Below are 14,180 nucleotides of genomic sequence, written 5' to 3'. Positions count from 1 at the left end.
GGGTAGCTGGACACGCGGCAATGAAAGGAAAGGGAGTCCCACAAGAGAGTCCAAGGTCTGTTTTTCAAAGGCACTGGCCATCTGCAGAGGCCGTTTTCTTCAGCGAGCTGCGGGTTCTCAGTCTCCAAGGGCTAGGAAGTGAAGGACTGGAATTCAGCAGCTGCCAAGTGCTTTTTGTTTTGTTATAGCTCAGCCTTCTTGCCGAGGAACCCCATTTCCAGCACAATTTCTTATACGGCGCATCCCTGGAAGCCCCTTTAGCAGGAGCACTGGGAAAGCCCCAGGGATGATGACACCTGTATTCGCCACATGCCACCTAACAGCCTTCCTGCTCCTCTCAGCAGTGGCACTGATACAGCAGACGAATCACACCAACAGCTTACTGCCACAAATCTGCCCTCCACACAGTTTTGCAATTATTTAGAAAAGCCCATGGTGTAGGAAAGCCCATGTATTGCGTTGTAGGGATTACTTTCCTTACATGCCAGTGCCTACATCAAAATGTAGTAGTAGATAATTGGCTGATATAAATTACTGAGGCCATCCTAGCCCCTTACTGTGGTAACTCCTCATCTCTGAAACACACACCCGTGAGGGTACCGGGCGGTGAGTAAGGGTAGTGCTGATGAATCTGGCAGAAAAAGTGGGTAGTATCATTCACTGCTTCTTGTCCTCAGAATCACAGAGAATTTACAAGTGCTAAATGTCCCAATTGTTCTTTTATTCCAACAACAGAAGAATGTCAATAGGTTTTTCCTTAACAAAAACAGGGTTCAGATGAAGAAAAACTCTTAAAAAAATGAATGCAATATCTCCTTGGGAGACTGAAAATGAAGTAGTTTTTAGCCAAAGCATTCTTGTTCTTACACAAATAGGAATTAATTAAAATAAAACAGCTCATAAGTGCTGGGCTTTGGGCAAAAGTTTTATTTTTATTATAAAAACAATGAACATTTGAAATGCTGTAATATGTTGAAATAAAAAAAAAAGATTATACAGACATTGAAAAGTTTGCAAGCACACACAGAAAAGTAAATGAAATGTGGAGTCTATAAATATTTAGCTCCTTCATTCTTCCCCCTTTTTTTTGATGACAGAGGTTATCTTCAATGCTACGTAAAGACCTTGGGCAACATCCTGGCCACAGTGAGGTCAGTGGATGTTTTCCACTGGCTTCAGAGTTAGAATTTCACTCATTATCTATGTGCTCATTAAGCCATCCTCCGTATCTTTGAACTTGCTATACTTGTTTCTCTGGGGAGGCCGTGTATCTTCTTGTTACACATTTGCTTTGAACCAGTTACTTTCCAGATAAAAAGATCATTTATTCTATTCAGAAATTGCCTGTATTTTTCTTACAACAAGATGTACAGATCCAAGGCAGTGGGCTGGCAAGCGGGATCAGTTAGGACCTATTGGACTCACTTCACCTTGGTGAAAGAATCCTGCTTTCCTGCACTTCGGGGCACACTGAAAAAGCATCCCAAAAAAATCACAGCAGAAGAGAACTGTTCTTTTGCATATAGTAAGGAAATGTAAATACATAAATATATTGCTGCTGTGGTTAATTGCTTATTTGAAGGACACACCTGCTTTGGGTGCTATGGGACAGATGAAGGGTGTTAGCTAACACCCTAACGATGTTGGGGTTTAGGTAGAGCTCAAGCAAGCGAGTGCCAGTGTCTGGGTAGTTGAGCTGGCAGAAACACAGAGGTCTCCTCTGGCCCAGCAGTGCCAGCATGAGTGCTGCTCTGGAAGCACAAAGCTGTTAACATCTATGGTTACTCAGTGTCCTACAATGAAATGCATTTCAGAGCATCACCCCAAGAACACAAGCATACCTTTAGCATGCGTTAGGAATTGTAATCTTCCCAGTGGATCTCCAGAGGCACAAGGTCAAGTGCAGATGGAGATCTGACAGTTGCCGTGTCCTCCTTTGAGGCAGCACTTCCAAAATGGGGCAGGTTGAGGCACATTCTGAGGACAGGCTGAAGAAACCAGCTACCACCAACGCTGCAGCTCCTCTAGGGATAAAAGGCTTCATTCTTCAGTGGTGTCAGTCCAGTGCTGTTTATAGACCTCAGGATTCAGTTGTAACATATCCTCTGCTCCTTGCTGTAAGACAATCAGAAATACCTGCTCTTCAGTCAGGATTACATTGACATTAAAAAAAAAATCACAAATGCAGTTTATATAAGAATATTCAAATAACAAAATTATAAAAAAATCCAAACATCAGATTAGAAAAAACAATTTCAAAAGCTACTTTGATCTATTTTAAATACAACAAATGCAACATGCTTGGGACACACAAACTTGAAGTTTAGCTCAGAAGGAAAACTGGAAGAAAACAGAGTTTGCATCACCTTTCCAAGTAAGTTTAAAAACTCCCTTAAAAATTTCACTTGTAGAGCAAGCTAGCCTGAGCATAGGGTGAAAATCATAAATATGTCAATGTATGAGACAAAAGTTTGAGAGTAGCAGCCAACAGGAATTTAAAAGATGCGTGAGATTTGGGAATGATCTCTCCCATTGACTCTGAACAGTACTTTCTTCTAACAGAGGTTAGTCTGTCATGAGCACATCTGCAAAAGCACCAGAGGAGACCAGACTGACCAGATCCGCCCTGGAAGCAAAGTACAATCCAGCCATTCCTACGACAGCAGGTAACATTACAAACTGGCAAACAGTGTGACAGTGAAAAACTGGAAGGGTTTAATGCAACTGATCCAAATCCACTCAACAGGTTTTAAATCACAGTCAGTGTTTGGTTATTAACAGCCATTCTGTTTTGACAGCACCTCTGGGCACAGTGTCCCCATTCTGCCCGTTCTCTCACAGGCTGTCACTGTAACTCACTGCTCCTGGTCTCCTCGTCCATCTGCTGAGGAGTCTTCTAGATCTTCTCTTTGCTTCAGCTCGGGGCAGAACAGCAGAATACAGGATCCTTGCACCTCATCAGCTGCCCCTGTCTGGTTTGCACTCTGTCAGCTGCATGGCTCCCTCAAGTCTCTTTCTTCATTTTCTTCCTCTTCTTTTTTCCAGGTACATCTACCATACAAAAAGGGGCCACTACACAGCTCTTCCACTGTAGAATCACATCCTGTTTGCTTTTAGTCCAAAGCAGGGCACTTTTTGTGATTATCAGGTATGTTTTACATTGGCCACTTCCTAACAAAGCTAATCCAAAGTCACTGGGAGGGCTCTGAGTGCTTTTGGTGAGCTCTGACTCATGAACACATTTCCTAGTGCCTTTCTGTTTCACATACAACAGTGCTGTGCAAAAATGACTCCCACTAAGTCCAACAGCAGTTCTGCTCTTTAACTCTGCCAGAAGCAGGAGAAGATATTTATCAGAAAGTTAAAAGTATTATAGAGCTTCATAAAGAACTAATATGTGTGGCTAAACTACAAGCATTTACTATACTCATTTAAAAAAAATGCATTTGTGAACATTTCTCAGATTGTGCATTATTCTAAAACGACAATGCATTGGAAGTGCAAAAAAATCACTTACCAATACTGGGTGAATTATTAGCCACATACAAGGATATTTTGAAAGAAGCACAAACAGTGTCACCACTAGGTTTTGTAGATATCAGCTCCCTTGGGCCTTCCTTTGCTCTTGCTTCTAAACTTACTGGGGCTTAATTGAAACAATGTGCTTCACCAAGCATATGAATTAAACGAAGCATATGCACGTACAAAACATGAGAGACAGTGTCATTACTGGAGGGAATTGGAGAATTTAACAAAAATGCAGGACAAATTAATTTTAAAAGGATTAGGCTACTCTGGCCTGTCATCTAGTACCTGCTGTTTGCTTTTTCTTTTTAGAATGGATTAAACTGATGAAATTGTCTGTCATTACCATCTTTTCCCTTATTTTCCCTAGCAGATAGACAACCAGCAAAATATACTGAAGTGAAAGTATTGTTGCTGTATACTGATACAGAAGGCCAAGATGTCCTCAACCAACTGCTAAATGACCCAAGTCTACAAAAATATTGGATGAGCAGCTTTATATATCTGGCTTCATCATTTATTATTTCTCTCTTGTATATATAATCTGTAGGAAGAGCTTGCACAGTGCAAAGCAAACACTTTTAGCCCATCATAAATACACTAGTAGAAAAAATATTATCCTGAGGAGTATGAACGGGACTATTAGGATTATTTATTAAGGGATATGCACAAGTATAACTGGATGATCAGGAGAAAGAATGGTCTCTCAGCAATTGGGTGACTCAAGGGCTGTTCTAATGACCATTTGAAGGTCACTGAATGTGGGCACTGACTTACTTAAAAGCTTTTCCCTTCAGCTGGGACCATCCTTGCCTCTTTGCTGTATAAGAAGCAACAGGAGTTCAGGAAGCAAAACTGTCTCACGGATCAGCAGGGACCACAGGGGGCTGTGAGGGAAAGAGCAGTGATTGAAACTGCTGCTAAGTGTCCTGAGCAACATACACAGGGCCAAGGGGCAAGCAGAGTGTTTCTGAAACGCTGCCCCAGCCCCATGTCTCCTTCCACACAGCACCAAGTACAGCACAACCAAATGCACTGGTTAAAACACCAAGTTTACACTATTTCTTTTTGTATGTCCCATCCCAAATGAGCTGATAGCTTTTTCCACAGCCTCTCTCTTGTTGCAATCTGATGACATTTTTGCCTCAATAAGCTTTTCACTGGTATAACACTGGCCTTGTTTTACTTCACTACTTTCGGGAACCACCTCTGTATATTGTTCAGGATGTCTTTAGATGACCTTCCAACACAGATAAAACATAACCCAGAGGTACAGAATACAGGTTTGCTTTCATGATGCCTGAGAAAGTTTTTCTCTTTTCTTTTCTTTTCTTTTCTTTTCTTTTCTTTTCTTTTCTTTTCTTTTCTTTTCTTTTCTTTTCTTTTCTTTTCTTTTCTTTTCTTTTCTTTTCTTTTCTTTTCTTTTCTCTTTTCTTTTCTTTTCCTTTCTTTTCCTTTCTTTTCCTTTCTTTTCTTTTCTCTTTTTTCTTTTCTTTTTTCTTTTCTTTTTTTTTTGTGATTAAAACCATCTGCTCCTGTCTGCATTGCAAAATCAAACTCTTCTGTGAATATATTAGGATAGACCATGTTGGAAAAAAAAAAAAAAAAAACACCAGTCATTGTGTTCACGCTTCTTTTATGGGAGGACAGGGGGGCAAGAGAAGAGAAGAGGAAGCCAGGAGATGGAGGGGAGGAAAAGCCAGCCCCAGTAACTTCATTTTAATGGAGAAGACAACCCCCTACTCCTGGAAAACCAAATACTGCTCTGGGGAAATGACTCACATGCATCAGTCCAGCTCTGCCCCTCGTTTCTTTCACTTCAGTTTTCTTCTTCTTCCGCTTTGCTTTCATTTCCACAAAGACAGAAACAAATGTCTTCTTTGCCTTTTGGCAAACCCTAAAAGCATTACAGATTTTATAGCCTGGTAGAGCGTATTCTTTGACTACATGTTTTTTTTTTTTTTTTTTTTCAGGAAACATGTTATCCCCAGGACTGGGTGCTGACAGTGTACAAGCAGGGCCTCTTTCTGGATGAGGTGGTCGCCTTGGTGCAACACAGCTGTTTGCAGAAGTTCAGCTTGCTTCTCTCACTACTGCCAAAGAACACTCTTTGCCTGGATTTCTAAGGAGTGCTTAAATAGCAAAACTTGTGCTTCCATCTGTCCACCCAAACTACGATTGTCAGCACCAGCATCAAATCCTCTCAGATAAATACTTTGGAGCCATCTGGGATGGGGTGGTGCACTGTGGACTCTAACCATCTTAATAACCATGTATTCACAGGAAATTCAGCTACAATAGGAGAAGCTAATCGATGCAGTATGGCAAACACTGGGTGCTTACTGGTGAGGAGAGCGGTGCCATATGGATGATAACCCCCCAGAATCACCTGACCCATCTGGTGAGGTGGTCAAAGTGCTCCAAACAAGCGAGCTCCACACTGAGACGCCCTCTGGTGCTACTGGCTTTGGCTCCACGCTCAGTGCGTGTCCCGTGAGCGCAGACCTCCCGCTGCGGCCTCGGGAGGCGCAGGGGAAGCCAATATGGAAAGGCACCTGTGTCAGGGCAGCTGCTCCAGCTGGAGGAACCAGGCCCAGTGCGGGTCAGATGCCCCAGCTTGTCTGGCTCTCACCCCAGACAGGAGGAGACCTCCCCTGGTCACTGGGACCACCCCCCTGCTCACCTTCACAGAACCATAGAATGGTTGAGGTTGGAAGGGACCTCTAGAGATCATCTAGTCCTACCCCCTGCTCCAGCAGGGACACCCAAAGCACATGGCACAGGGTGGCATCCAGGCGGGTTTGGAAGATCTCCAGAGAAGAAGACTCCACAGCCTCTCTGGGCAGCCTGTTCCAGACTCCAGTTCCTTTGCCTCCAACCCCAACCGAGGTTCCTCATCTCCTCTCCAGCTTCTCCACTCCTCTGTGGAGGCCTTCCAGTACAAGCTGAGGTCAATTGCTGAAGGATCATCTATCAGAATAAGCATATGAATGGTTACTTTCAAATCCATCCTGTTTCCTTTTACTAGTAACGCAATGTGTGCAAAAAATACCAATCTTCTTCCTCTTTGCCAACAGGAATGTTTGGATGTGCATATGTGCACATGCACTTTAAAGGTATGTAAATAAGTATACACTGACTGTCAATTCACAATAAATTACTGCAATCTTCAGGACAGGAATAAGATAAGAAGAAAAAAAAAAGACTAAATCCTTTGGAGAATCCTTTCATACAGAAACAATTCTTTCAGTCTCCTTTAGGAAAGTTATACTAAGCAGAGCATGGCCTGTCAAACATTTGCACTGGAATTTCATGGAGGAGGATTCAGTGGCATCCAGAAATGCTGGGGGAAATTGCAGGCTCCATTCTGCTTTTTGATAGACTGTTTTCTACAATATCTTCTCTTCCACTTAGTGCAGCACACCATCCTCAGGGCAATTATTACTTGGAAGAGTAATATTAAAAAGGAATTTATGCATTTGTTAATGTGCTCATTACCCTCCCCCTGCCTTTTTTTTTTTTTCTGTAGAAAACAGTACTGAGAGCATTCCTGACTTCACCTTCCTTTCCAATATTTTTTTTAATTTAATGCATTCCAGAAGGACGCTACCATGGAACAGATTTCCAGAGCTCCATAACTTATAACTTAAAGATAAAATAGATAATACCCACCCTGCTTTGATTTTTATCATTTCATGGAGCTTAGACAAAAAGCTTTTGAAAACTTTTTAGCTCTCTGCATATTCAGGCATCTGGCACCTTTGAAAGTCTGGCCTCAAGCCCTCAGCTGCCTCTCCACAAAGCACTAGCAAATGATCCTCAGACAAGAAAGCAGAACAGGCCAGTCTAATTTCTTTGCCCAAACTGAATGAGGTGCAAATAAGCAGATAAATCAGCATAAGATGCTGAAAGGTCTATTTGATTATTTTTTAATGTTTTGAATCTAACAATCTGAAGTCTTATCCTAACAGGGAGAAAGGCTTTGAAAACAAAACAAGTAATAATAATAACTCTTAGCTAATCACATCACTTAAAATAAAAACAAATATAAAAAACCTCAAGCTAGATGGAAAAACTTCTAGTTGAAGCACAGCCAAAACCAAAGCATGCTGGGGACGATAAAGGAAGACCATTTCCAAAAAGATTTCTGTGCAGCTTGCTGCCAAATTTTCTAAACATGATTATAAACATATTGCTCAAGTTCCTCTATTTAAAACCCATTCCCTATATATGGAATGAAAGTATTTCTTTCCTTCTTCAAAATGGACAGGAACAAGTATTTTCTAATATATTGCCCCAAAAAAATCCATCCTAAGTAATGAATGCATCTAGATTAGCAAGAGGCGCAATATTAATCAATGATGTGTGAAAACCAGTTCATCTAAGTCGAGTAGGATACCACCACCCAAAAGCTTTGGATGTTTCTCCCAAATTTAGGTTATGTATGATCCCTGCTCACAAATTCAGGAAAATTGTGTTGTTTATGGCAATAGCAGCAGACACTTTCTACCCCATATCTGTGCCCAGCTCCATGGAGGGGGATTTGGGAGTCCTGGGTGACAACACATTAACCATGAGGCAGCAATGTGCCCTCGTGGCCAAGAAGGCCAATGGGCTCCTGGCTGCATCAGGAGGAGCGTTGCCAGCAGGGCAAGGGGGGGGATCCTGCCCCTCTACTCAGCTCTGGTGAGGCTGCACCTGGAGTATTGGGTGCAGTTCTGGGCTCCCCAGTACAAGAGGGACATGGAGCTGCTAGAGAGGGTCCAGCAGAGAGGCACACAGACGATTAAGGGACTGCAGCATTCGTCATCTGAGGAAAGACTGTGCGAGCGGGGCCTGTTTAGTCTGGAGAAGAGAAGGCTGAGAGGGGATCTGATCAATATGTACAAATACCTGAGGGGAGAATGCAAAGAAGATGGGGCCAAAGCCTCCTTGGTGGTGGCCAGTGACAGGACAAGGGTTCATGGGTACAAGTTGAAACACAGGAAGTTCCATCTCCATGTGAGGAAGAACTTCTCTCCTGTGAGGGTGACAGAGCCCTGGCACAGGCTGCCTGGGGAGGCTGTGGAGTCTTCTTTTCTGGAGATCTTTCAAACCCACCTGGATGCCACCCTGTGCCACGTGCTCTAGGTGACCCTGTTGGAGCAGAGGGGTTGGACTAGGTGGCCTCTAGAGGTCCCTTCCAACCTTAACCATTCTGTGATTTTGTGAGTCTCAGCTCTGTGACCCACGATGGACGCACTTCTGCTCACCTCAAGCAAGCTGTGACAGCTTGAAGGGGTGATATATTTGTTTATGCTGCTACTGCAGGAGAAGAGACAAATTCTGTCTAACAGGAGGGGACATAAAGTCATGCAGGGAGCTGGGAAACATCTCTAATAATTCAGGAATCCCAATCCACCCCGAGCAGCTGCTCTGCCGATGGATGCTCTTGCAAGAGGAAACTGAGGACACACATGAAAAATAGCCTGGTCCTTAAGGAGCTCCTCCTGGAGGCCATCACCGTCATTTTCACTTATTTACTTGAGTTCTGTTCTTTCAAACTGTAAGTTGCTGTACTTGTTTTTAAGCATAAAAAAGTAGGTTTAATGGCTAACCTCTGGTTTCGCCCTGTCTTGTGGGTAAGCAAGAGCCTCAGGAAGGCAGCGGTGACTTGCCTTGTGTCGAGCACTGTGTCCCAGAGGAGTTCAGATGCAACCTAGAGTAAAATCAAGTGTGCTACACAATTCTTTATAACTTGCTGGATTTGATTAAATATGCTTATTTTAGAAGTCTGGTTTAAAGCCTCTCCTATTCTATAGCCTATTTCCCTTCCAGCTATGGTGATCTCTCCTGGAATGGCTTTATACTTCAAATAGCATCTCATGTTTTTAAATGAGCAAACAGCCCTCCTTAGGAAACAAATTTTCTTGCAGGCTAAAGCTGGTCAATGGCTCCTTCAATGGCAGACGACCAGAATATTGTAAGAAAAGCAAGTGGCCATTCAGTAAATAAGAACTCTTCCTGGGAGACAAGAAAGCTCTGATCATCCAGTGCATTCAGCACTGAAGGAGATGCTCTCTTCCAGCTCATCTACAGGCCAACACCTTGACAATTCCTGGTGGTTATTTCTACAAAAGCAGTACTATGAAGTCCTATTTCCAGGTTGGTTCTTGCTGGCAACTCACCCCGATCCTCCAGTAACTCCACCTGGCCCAAACTGTACTTCCCTTTGGACAGCAAACACATCCCACTCTGCATGTGCATTTCAGGGCCAAATTATACACACACTCTGTGTAATTAATAATACTTTAAGATCCTGGAGAGCACTAGCCTGAAGGAGTCCTCAGAAATCAGGGAGGCTAAGAGTAAACATAAGGCAGATTTGGATTTAATCCAAATCCCTCCTGGCACAGATACCCAAAGGCCCCTGATCCCCGGCAAAGCCAGGAGGTGGAGGGACACCACCTGAGTGTGGGCATGCAGGCCGCCAGAGGAGATGACCAGCAGGTTCCTATGCTGGAAGATGGAGAGCAGAGCTGGGGTGCCTTATGGACTGGATCTAGTTATCTGGCACAGAAAAAGTAGCAATAAAGTACTGCAGCAAAAATGACTGTGTCCCCAAGAGTCATGTGGAAAAAGAAAGCTAAAAATTTTAAACTCTTGAGTTTTAGCTTCAGATCCTAAGTTACCAGGATGCCTCTTTGTCAGGCTTTACCTGAACATGGCCTGCAGAAAGCTAGGGGAGAGGATCTAATTCTTCATCACAGTGTATCCCATCCATGGTGTTGAGACCTTCTGTGGCTGCTGCAGAGAATCAGTCCCTTTGGAAAGGGTGGGTGGCCATGTAGTGAGCGGCACGGTACTAACCCAGACCCTCGCCGAGCCTGTCGAGCAACTGGAGGCCATTCAGTGCAGACAACAACTTCCCGTCTAAAACTTACATTAATGGGATGCAGATAAAATTCATTGCTACTAACATCTGTGTGGAGGATTCACACATTTGGCACCTTGCCCTGAAATAACTCAGTAAATGCAAAAGCATCAGTTAAATCCCAGACTGAAGACTTCTTTTAATCCAGATGCAAGCTGCTTATTCCCATGAAACCAAACAATTAAAATTCAGTTTAACTCCAGGGCAGAACGCAAGACGGGAGTCATGAGACACGGGAGCTTTCTGAAAGTACCAGGGAAAATCTGCCTCAGCAACCAAGGAGGGTTCACTGGGAAAATGCCAAGTCACAGGTGAAAAGACAACTCTCGTAGTAAGGAGAAATGCTGTATTTGTGCTGCAGAACGGAGGTTCCCGAGACAGCCCGGCCAGAGAAGCAGCCACAGGGCTGCGCCCTGCACTGTCACCAAATCAGCAGCCTATGGCACCCATAAGTAGAAGCACATGATAAAATTAGTATCTGCTTGTCTTGAAACCAGATATAATTACTCTAAAATAGCCCAGCCAGCAACACAGCACAATTTACATATTTTATAATGCTGTGAAACTACTAACAACATAATGAGCCACAATGTATAAGCATTTTGAGACACAGCTAGGCATAAATGCATAAATAATATGTAGCCAAAGGGACAGAGGGAAATTTGTGGTATAGTTGCACAAAAGTGGTACAGGAAAATGTGCAAGCAGTAAAGCTGGCAAAGTAGAAAGACAGGATGTTGAAAAGGTGGGAGAGATGTCTGGTAGAACCAGAACATCCCTGTGGAACAAGCAAGAAAGATGCCTTGGAGAAACCAGAACAAGTCCTGGTCCTAAAAATAAGATGAAAATGAGATGAATAAGCTCCTCCAGAAGCAGAGGAGCTGCACTTCCACTCATGTCTTTTCTTGTGGAGGGGATGAAAAGCAGGCAAACACTACCAGCGAGGGAAAAAAGAAGTCTCCTCCTGTGGCGCTCCCTTCCCTAAGGAATGCTCCTGAGCCTGGCCACCTTGGCCCCTGTAACAGGGGCCATCAGGGACTGCAGCACCAGTGTAAAGCAGGTGGCTTCAGCTCCCAGCCAGTTCAGGATCAAGGCTGCTCAGGACTGTCTGATGCATGTGTGAGTATGTAGAGGCAATAACTGACTCAGAGAATGAGGTGAGGAAGGTGGGAGGTGGGAAGGCACCTTTGGAGACATCTAGTCTAAGCCTCTACTCAAAGCAGAGTCAACTAGAGCAGGTTGTCCAGGGCCATGTCCAGTCAGGTTCTGAGCATCTCCAAGGAGGGAGGCTCCACAGCTCCCTGGGTAACATGTAACACCAGTACAGGCTGGGGACTGACCTTCTGGAGAGCAGCTCTGCAGAGAAAGACCTGGGTGTCATGGTGGATGATAAGTTGACCATGAGGCAGCAGTGTGCCCTCGTGGCCAAGAAGGCCAATGGGATCCTGGGCTGCATTAAGAAGAGCATCTCTAGCAGGTCGAGGGAGGTGATCCTGCCCCTCTACTCAGCCCTGGTGAGGCCGCATCTGGAGTATTGTGTCCAGTTCTGGGCTCCACAGTACAAGAGGGATGTGGATCTGCTGGAGAGAGTCCAGCACAGGGCTACAAGGATGATCAGGGGCCTGGAACATCTGCCCTATGAGGAGAGGCTGAGGGAGCTGGGCCTGTTCAGCCTGGAGAAGAGAAGGCTGAGAGGGGATCTAATTAGTGTATATAAATACCTCAAGGGAGGGAGTGCAGAGGACGGTCATGGTCTCTTTTCAGTGGTGGCCACTGATAGGACTAGAGGAAATGGCCGGAAACTGAAACATCAAAAATTCCATAGGAACTTAAGGAAAAATTTCTTAACAGTGAGGGTGACAGAGCACTGGAACAGGCTGCCCAGAGAGGTTGTGGAGTCTCCTTCTCTGGAGATCTTCAAAACCCGCTTGGATGCAGTCCTGTGCCACGTGCTCTAGGTGTCCCTGCGTATGCAGGGGGGTTGGACTAGATGATCTCTAGAGGTCCCTTCCAACCCTAAGCATTCTATGATTCTATGTGCAATGTTCGACCACTATAACGGTATTTTTTTTTTCCTTATGTTAAATGAAGTTTCCTGTATTTCAGTTTTCAGCCATTGCCTCTTGTGGTTTCTCTAGGCACCAGTGAGAAGAGTTTGGTTCTGTCTCCTTTCCTTTCCCCACCAACTATTTATGCATATTGACCAGATCACCCTGAGCTGCCTTTTCTCCAGGCTGCACAGCCCCAGCTCTCCCAGCCACTCCTTGTATGTGAAATGCTCCAGTGCCTTCAGCATCTCCATGACTCCTTGCTGGACTCGCTCCAGTAAGTCCCTGCCTTTCTTGTAGTGGGAGCCCAGAACTGGGCACAGCGCTCCAGATATAATAAGAATTAACCATTGGTAGTGGGTATCATTAGTGAAAAGTCAACCTAGCAAAGTACTGTTTTGAAACTGGCCTGAATTATCAGTCTTTCAAATACTTTCTTATCACAGCAATTTCTAATTCCCTAATTGCTACCTTTCTCCCTCCTCCCCTTCTCTCTCTCCCTTGCTCTCCATCATAGAATCATAGAACCGTTGCAACATTCAATTGCAACACTATTCAGACTTCAAACGCTGTGTGAATTAGGCTGTTGTTATTACCAGAGCTTCACAAAAGGGTAACCCGGGGTGCAGGGGCCGCCCCACGCTGCTCACGGTGGCTGTGGCCGGGCAGGCGTCCAGCCTCCCGGCTCCTTGTTCTGCACAGCCCTGTCCCACACACACAGGAACTCATTAACCAAACCGATCTGTGTTTGATAAAATGATCCCTGCTCCTATTCAGGTTATAAATGGCATTTTTCAGTCCACAGGCCAGGGAAGAACTAACAGGACTTGTTTAGCTGTGAAAGAGCTAATTCTGCCTGCAGCAAAAAACTTAAATGCCAACCATTACCTCATCTAAGTTCAGGGAAAACACATTAGTGACACTCCCCTCTGCATCCATATCAAGGCTGACCGATTCAAAGGAAAAATCAACTACTACTATTTTTTTTAAAAAAGCTGCTAACGCAAGCAGAAAGCCTTCCACTTCTGTGGAATGCAGTCAAAATGCTTCTGCTTAGAGGTTTGCAAGAGCAAGCTGTTGCATTTGCTTCCAGGCTCCCTGCTGTCAGATAGTCACAACCCGGTCCTACCAAGAGCGAGGAGCTCTGCTGGGCTTCCCAGCGGTGGATCAAACCCAGAGCCAAACACAATGCAAGGAAACACGTTCAGAGACCCACGTCCATCTCCTCCCTGCTCCCGGCTCAGAGGAGGCCGAGTTTGGCCTTTACAAGGGGCCTGGTGCTCACAGGCTGTTCCTTGGAGGTAAACAAACAGAGCACAAAGGGGTGGGGGAAGCTGGACATTTTCTTCCTTGCTATTTAAAACAAAACAAAACAACAACAACAACAACAAAAATCTGTTATTTATAATATCCCCTGATGGCCAAGCTGGTGTGTCTGCTGCAGAACCTCAACTGCTGCAAGGCAGAGATATAGGGGGACTGCAGCCTTTTCTCCCCTCTCTGCATTCAATTACTCCTTTAGCTGGGAGAAGCAGAGCAGTCTGAGCAAGAGGGGGTCTGCTCAGCTCATGAGCCGCCCTGTCTGCGAAAGCAGGGCAGCGACTCTCAACAACAGGGTATAAATAGACACTGCACTTGATCCTCACCAAAAGGTCAAGAGGAAAAGCCATCTAATACCTGTACTGTTCATGCCA

At 44.5% G+C, this 14,180-nt stretch overlaps 1 pseudogene; it reads right to left on the bottom strand.

The window, feature by feature from the left end:
* Positions 1-1,710: 1,710 nt before the first annotated feature.
* The window catches only part of LOC148595765 (uncharacterized), a 28,293-nt pseudogene continuing 15,823 nt past the window's right edge, over positions 1,711-14,180 (bottom strand).

The sequence above is a fragment of the Tinamus guttatus genome, unplaced genomic scaffold, assembly GCF_059628265.1.
Source record: "Tinamus guttatus ecotype Peru unplaced genomic scaffold, ASM5962826v1 Tinamus_guttatus_pri_ptg000065l, whole genome shotgun sequence".
Lineage (NCBI taxonomy): Eukaryota > Metazoa > Chordata > Aves > Tinamiformes > Tinamidae > Tinamus > Tinamus guttatus.
This window is presented reverse-complemented; position numbering and strand designations above follow the sequence as displayed.